This window comes from Chiloscyllium plagiosum, chromosome 46 (genome assembly GCF_004010195.1).
Source record: "Chiloscyllium plagiosum isolate BGI_BamShark_2017 chromosome 46, ASM401019v2, whole genome shotgun sequence".
NCBI lineage: Eukaryota > Metazoa > Chordata > Chondrichthyes > Orectolobiformes > Hemiscylliidae > Chiloscyllium > Chiloscyllium plagiosum.
The window spans coordinates 7,535,711-7,543,445 of NC_057755.1; positions in this window are offsets into that span (position 1 = coordinate 7,535,711).

The window sequence follows — 7,735 nt, forward strand, 5'->3', positions numbered from 1 at the left end:
TCCGCTGTAGTGGGCGGTATATTGGGTCCAGGTCTATGTGTTTGTTGATGGAGTTTGTGGATGAGTGCCATGCTTCTAGGAATTCCCTGGCTGTTCTTTGTTTGGCTTGCCCTATAATGGTAGTGTTGTCCCAGTCAAATTCATGTTGCTTGTCATCTGCGTGTGTGGCAACTAGGGATAGCTGGTCGTGTCGTTTCGTGGCTAGTTGATGTTCGTGGATGTGGATCGTTAGCTGTCTTCCTGTTTGTCCTATATAGTGTATCTGGTAGTTTGGATATCAATGCCAGGACTGCCCATGGGCGTCCATTCTCCAAGGCCAATCTAATATTCGAACTGTTGCTGATATCACCCCACCAAATCCATTAATATTTATTCTGGGCCCCTACGTCTATGAGGGGTTGCCATGTATAAACGTAAAAGCCTATATAGGACAAACGGGAAGACGGCTAACGATCCGCATCCACGAACATCAACTAGCCACGAAACGACGCGACCAGCTATCCTTAGTAGCCACACACGCAGACGACAAGCAACATGAATTTGACTGGGACAACACTACCATTATAGGGCAAGCGAAACAAAGAACAGCCAGGGAATTCATAGAAGCTTGGCACTCATCCACAAATTCCATCAACAAACACATCGACTTGGAGCCAATATACCGGCCACTACAGCGGACAGCTGAAGCTGACAACCGGAAGTGGCAGGGACAGGCCACTATAAATGCCGGAGGAAACACCACAGAAGCGCTTCACAGGAGGCTCCCAAGCACTGAGGATGTCACCTAGACAGGCGACGAAACGTTTGCAACAAAAACTTCCAGCTCGGCGAACAGAACCACAGCAACAAGCACCCGAGCTACAAATCTTCTCACAAACTTTGAAATAAGGTGAATCTCTAAGACCTTTTCTGTGATGTGGAGGAGTTCAACACCAGGGGGCATATGTTTAAGGTGGAAGGACAAAGATTTAAAAAGGAAATGAGGGCAATTTTAAACAAGGGATGATTAGTCTGCTTATGATGCAGATACAGGTTCAAAGTTTAAAATACATTTAGAAACGCCCATGAATAGGAGAGTCTCAGAGGGATATGGGCCAAATGCAGGCAGATTGGAGTGTGTATGTGTCCGTATGTATGTGTGCGCACGTGTGTGTGTGTGTGTGTGTGCGTGTGGACTAGTTGGATCGAAGGTTCTGCTTCGATGTTGTTTGCTGCTATAACTGTATGATTATAATTCAAATCCATTGTATAGCATCCAGAATGCCAGGAAACATCAGAATGGTTTTATCAAACAATAAAGACTCCGTTGTGGACCTACAGGCAATTCAATCCAGAGAATTTGGATAAAGGAATGCCATTTTTCCATTTTACTCAGTTTTTACGTATGCCCCGTATCAATCAACCACATTCAGTCCATTTGAAGTTCTCAAAACTTGGAATAAATTGTTGAGTTACGTTCCAAAGGAAACTCAACATGACCAGAGATAGTACAATCGCATGGGGAGATATGTGGCACTAAACTGGGAAGTACTAAACTGATTGTGCATGATGTAGATATAGGAAGCGCTTTTCAAATTAAACAACATCTTTACAGGCTTAACACACTTTGGATACCTCGTGGGGAGCTCCATCCAACGGCTATGTATGTACTGTAGAAAAATCAAAGCTGTTGCAAAATCCACTTTGTAACCTATTACACAATGAAAAAAATGTATTTAGATAGGAGGACAAGCGACTTACATTTCTAAATGTTGACTTAATCTAAAGGATAATAACAGGTAACTTTATCTGAAAAAGTGAATGAAATTCCATCATTCATGCTCACCAAATGGACTTTAGCAATTTAAAATCAAGCAATTTGATATGAAAAATGCGCAAGTCACATTTCAAAGATTAACTATTAAGGTAATTCTGGAAATATTCAATTATGTGGTGTACAAAGACAAAGATAATCTGGTGATTTTCAATCATGGATGGAAAGAAAAATTTGGAGTATCCAGCGGAATTGTTCAATTAACGTCAGGAGACAAGTTTGCTGATAGACCTGACAAAGAGTCAGTTTGCAAATACCCAAGTCACATTTCTAGACTGTACCATTGGGCATCGATTCATAGCTCTCCAGGACTTGAGAACAACACTTATTAAAGAGTTCCCCACACCGATCATAAAGGTGTGAGTACTACAATTCCTGGAAATGAGTTACTGTTTTTACTGGAAATTTATTCTTAATTTTAACAGTACGGTTGCTCCACTGACTGTGGTTTTGAAGAAGTGCAGACATTTTCAGTGGATGAATAAACATGAGGATGAATTTGAAAGCCTAAAATCTTATTTCCCACTGCCCTGAGTGAGCAACACCCAATTATGCAAAGCCATTCAAGATTACCATTGATGTGCATGACATGGGTGTTGTTATTATAATCTTACAAGAATATGGCAAAAAAGCATAGAGAAACCTATTGGCTATCTTTCCAAAAAAATTGAAATTTATTAAAAGAAATATTCCACCATTGATAAAGAGACCTTATGTTGCCAGTGATGCATCGGAGTTGATTGTGTACCCTGATCATAACCTCTTAACAATTTTGTATATATTAAGAACAAGGAAACCTGACTATTTAGATGAAGTTTTTTCTTTGTCACAGACATTCATTTTGATATATATTGCAGAATGGAAAATAATTACTGTCACATCATGAGGACTTTAATGAAAGAATGCAGATGTGTTCAGTGACAGCAGGTATGGACTGATCAGTATGAACTATTTAACGTTTACATGCTTGGAGTTAGGGCTATATGCATTTTGCGTTGTTTCACTTGCAGGAAGGTGTAATCACAGTGGTGCCAAACTTTCTCCTTCGGACAGGCAATTAGCAAACAGCCCTCAAGTACTTTTTTTCACACAATAACACTAATGATCCATTAATAGCTGGGCTCAGGGTTCAAACAAATCCAGGAAGGTGTTTTTAGTTTGGTAGTTAGCGAGAAAGTATCAGTGGGCTGCTGAGCCTTTGTCCCCGTTTGCTAGTGCAAAGTCGTTAACAGTGAGAATTCATCACAAAAATCAAAAAGGTTACATTGTAGCTTCCATTTCGACTGGAGAGAGACAATACATGAGACCATTAACCATATTGATGAATTGTATTCCTGGCAAAAGTTGTGTTCAAAGGATGCACCCTTTCTTGCAACGGTTGAGGACCGGTAGTTTAATAATTCATTATCTTGTTAATCTCTTGCAGAGAGTACAATTCTTCTGAATCATTCTTTTCTTGTGTTTGAACATTGATATAGGAATCAAGCACGTTTTATTTAAAGCTTAATGGTGGAGCAATTGAATCATATCTGGAACAGAATACCTTATCTTTGTCTTTTAAAAATATGCAAATGAATGTTTACAATATCTCCATAATATACTTTGGTGAGTCTTCTCTAACCCATAACACTCGACTCAGCGTCACATGATTCAGATGACCCCACCAGTATCTGATTTTTATTTTTTCTCTACTAGGTCATTTCAAGCTAATAGTCACAGTCTCAAGTTCCCTCAGTTTACCTTGTTTTCTTGTGAAATTTTATTTCTAGTCTTTTGATTTCTATGTCCTAAGCTATCTTCATTTCCTTATTTAATTATAATTATACCTGAGTCTTTTTTTCTTCCCACGAATCTCTGTGCTCGGCCACTAAGAATGGCTACTAGGGAAAAGCCACTGTGGCGTGGATTATGGCTCAGAAGGGAAGAAGAGAAAATAGGAGAGTGATAGGAGATTCAATGGTGAGAGGAAGAAACAGAAGATTCTATGGTCGTGAACAAGACTTCCAGATGATATGTTGCCTCCCGGGTTCCAAGGTAAGAGATAAGTCAGATAGCGTCTACAGGATTCTTTGGGGAGTGGGGCGGGGGGAGGGGGGAGTTGGGTGGGGATGCGGGAGCAGCCAGAAAACATGTTACACTTTAGTTCCAATGACACAGCAAGGAAAACGGATTAGGGCATTAAAAGAGAACATAGGGAATTAGTTTGGAAGCTAGAAGGAGGACAAGAAGAAGAAGAATCTCAGGATTGTTACCAGTGCCACGGGATAAGTGAGGCGTGGAACAGAGAGCAAATGCAATTGAACACGTTGCTGCTGGGCTGGTGGAGGAGTGAGAGCTTCAGATATGTGGATGTTTGGAATGACGTCTGGGGAAGGTGGGACCTGTAAAAGAAGGACGAGTTGCACATGAACTGGAGGGGCACCAATATCGTGGGCAGGCGGGTTGGTCGAGCTCATTGGCAGTAATTGAACGGAATTGGCAGTGTGGTGGTACGGATTTGGCAGAACCGGAGGTACGGAGCAGTGGAATGAATAGGAATTGTTCAGCCAGATGCAGCATGCAGAGGGTCTGTGATGGAGAGATAACATTTGACAGGACAAATTTGCAGTCAGTATGATGGGCTGAAATGAGTCTATTTTAACGCAAGTAGTATCAGGAATAAGGGTGACGAGTTCAGATCATGGAGCAGTACTTGGAACCATGATGCTGTGGCCATTATGGAGACTTGATATCACAAGTGGGGAGCGGCATTGCTAATCAGGTATTGTATCACAGCTACAGAAAGGAATGTTACCAAGGAGGGTTTGTCTGCAGAGTCTGCATGAATGGCAGTCAGAAACCTGAAAGGAGCAGTCATTTTATGGGGAGATTTCTGCAGACCACCCAAAAACAACAAAAACACGGAGGAGTGGAGTGGGAGGCAGATTTTGGAAAGTTGCAGAAGTAACAGGATTGTTGTCATGGGCGTTTTTAACTTCCCAGTTATTGATTGGAATCTTCTTAGTTCAAATGATCTGGTACCCCTCCAGTGCTTGTAACGTGTGTCCATGAAGGGTTCTTGACTCAACAGGTAGATAGCCCAACTCCAAGGGAGGCCATATTTGATTTGGTGTATGGCAACGAACCAGGCCAGGTGTCAAATCTTCGATTGGAGAACTTTTCGATGATAGGGATCACAATTCCCTGACCTTTACCACACTCATGGAGAGGGATACGAGCAGACCATATTGGACAGTATTTAATTGGGAAAGGGGAATTAAATCGCTATTCGACAGGAATTGGGGCACCAAATTGGGAACAGATGTTCGCCATAAAATGCATAACAAAAATATGGTATCGATTACTTACAGTGTGGAAACAGGCCCTTCAGCCCAACAAGTCCACACTGACCCGCCAAAGCACAACCCAATCAAACCCATTCCCCTACACTTACCCCTTCACCTAACACTATGGGCAATTTAGCTTGGCCAATTTACCTAACCTGCACATTTTTTGGACTGTGGGAGGAGACCAGAGCTCCCAGACGAAACCCACGCAGACACGGAGAGAATGTGCAAACTCCACACAATCAGTCACCTGAGGCGGCAATTGAACCTGGGTCTCTGGTGCTGTGAGGCAGCAGTGCTAACCACTGTGCCACTTGCTGGTAGTGCTTGATAGGTTTGTCCCACTGAGGTAAGGAAGGCATGTTCGGGTGAAGGAACATTGAGTGACAAGAAATGTAGAACTTCTGGTAAAGAGGAAGAAGGCAGCTTACTCAAGGCTGAGGAGGCAAGGATCAGGCAGGGCTTTAGTGGGATAAAAGGTGGCAGGGAAGATATTGAAGAATTGCCTTAGGCGACACACACAGAGGCAAAAAAAAATGATTTGGTAGAGTGGATTGAGGAGAATCCCAAAGAATTCTACACTTATGTGAGGAGCAGGGGGATAGCCAGAGTAAAGATAGCGCCATTCAGGGACAGTGGTTGGAACTTGTGCCTGGAGTCAGAAGAGGTAAGTGATGTCCTTTGGGAATACTTTGGCTTCAGTATTCACGACTGAGAGGGGGGTATTGTTTATAAGGACAGCGTGAAACCGGCTGATAATCTCGAACAGGTTGTTCATAAGAACGATCATGTGCTGAAAAGTTTGAACCATATAAGGATAGATACGCCTCCTTGGTCAGACGGGATATACCCTGGATTACGACAGGAAGCAAAAGAAGTTATTTCTGTGCCTTTGGCGAGGATCTTTGCATCATCAGTGTCCACTGGATTAGTGCCAGATGATTTGTGTGTGTCAAATATTATTCCTTTGTTCAAGAAACGGAATCTGGACAATGCTGAGAATGTCAGACCAGTCAGTCTTAAGTCTGGGACAGGTAAAGCATTGGAAAGGATTTATGATTATTTGAAAAACGGGAGTTTGATTAGACATAGTCAGAATGGGTTTTTGAGGAGGACGCCAGGTCTCACAAAACTTACTGAATTCTTTGAGGATGTGACAAAAGATATTGATGAAGAAAAAGCAGTGGATGTGGCATGCAAGGATTTCAGCAAAGCTTTTGATAAAGTTCCCCATAGCAGGCTCATTCAGAGGTAAGGAGGCACAGGATACAGGGAAATCTGGCTGTCTCAAGACAGAATTGATTGTTTCATAAAAGACAGAGAGTGGTCTTAAATGGATACTATTCTGCTTGGAGCTTGGTAAACAGGGGTGTTTCTTTGGTATCTCTTCTGGGACATCGTCTCTTAATTTTTATGAATGATCTAGATTAAAAAGTGGACGTGTGGGCAAGTACTTTTGCCGATGACACAACATTTGGAGAAGTTGTCGATAGCGCAGAGGGTTGTTGTCATTTGGAATGTGATGTTGACAGGATACAGATCTGGGCTGATAAGTGGCAGATGGAGTTCAACGTAGAAAAGTGTCAAGTGAAGGTCGAATTTGAATGCAGAATACAGGGTTAACGGCAGGATTTTTTGCAGCATTAAGGAACACATGGATCTTGGATTCCATGTCCATAGATCCCACAAAGTTGGCACTCAAATTGATTGGGTTGTAAAGGCAGCATATGGTCTGTTGGATTTCATAGCAGCGGACTGAATTTTGGAGCCATGAGGTTATGCTGCAGCTCTATAGAGCCCTGGTTAGAAAACACTTAGAATATTGCATTCAGTCCTGGTAGCAACAATATAGAAAAGATTTGGAAGATTTAGAGAAGGTGCAGAGGAACTTTACTAGGATGTTGCCAGGACTGGAGGGCATGTCTTATGAAGAAGAGTTGAGGGAGCTAGGACAGTTCTCACTGAAAGATCTTTTTTTGGATTAGTGGTGCTGGAAGAGCACAGCAGTTCAGGCAGCATCCGAGGAGCAGCTCCTCGGATGCTGCCTGAACTGCTGTGCTCTTCCAGCACCACTAATCCAAAATCTGGTTTCCAGCATCTGCAGTCATTGCTTTTACCTCACTCAAAGATTAGACTGGTGCTGGAAAAGCACAACAGGTTAGACAGCATTTGAGAAGCAGGAAAATCGACGTTTTGGACAAAAGCCCTTCATCAAGAATGGAGGCAGGGAGACTCCAGGGTGGAGAGATGAATGGGAGGGTGTGGGGCTGGGGAGAAGGTAGCAAACAGTAGAATAGATGGATAGGTGTCAGGATGAAGGTGATGTGTCAGAAAGGAGGGTGGAGCGGATAGGGGGAAGGACGATTGGCAGGTAGGACTGGTCCTGAGGATGGTGCTGAGCTGTAAGTTTGGAACTGGGGTAAGATGGGGGAGGGGAATGAGGAAACTGGTGAAGTCCCCTCTATCTCTACTGTCCACCTTATTACAGGACAGTGTGCGATATTTTCTACAGCCAAATGGAGAGGGGAAGGATTCTTGAATATCTAAATCTGGATTTTATAAGTGATTTCCCTTGCTGAGCCTTCATACCCAAAGT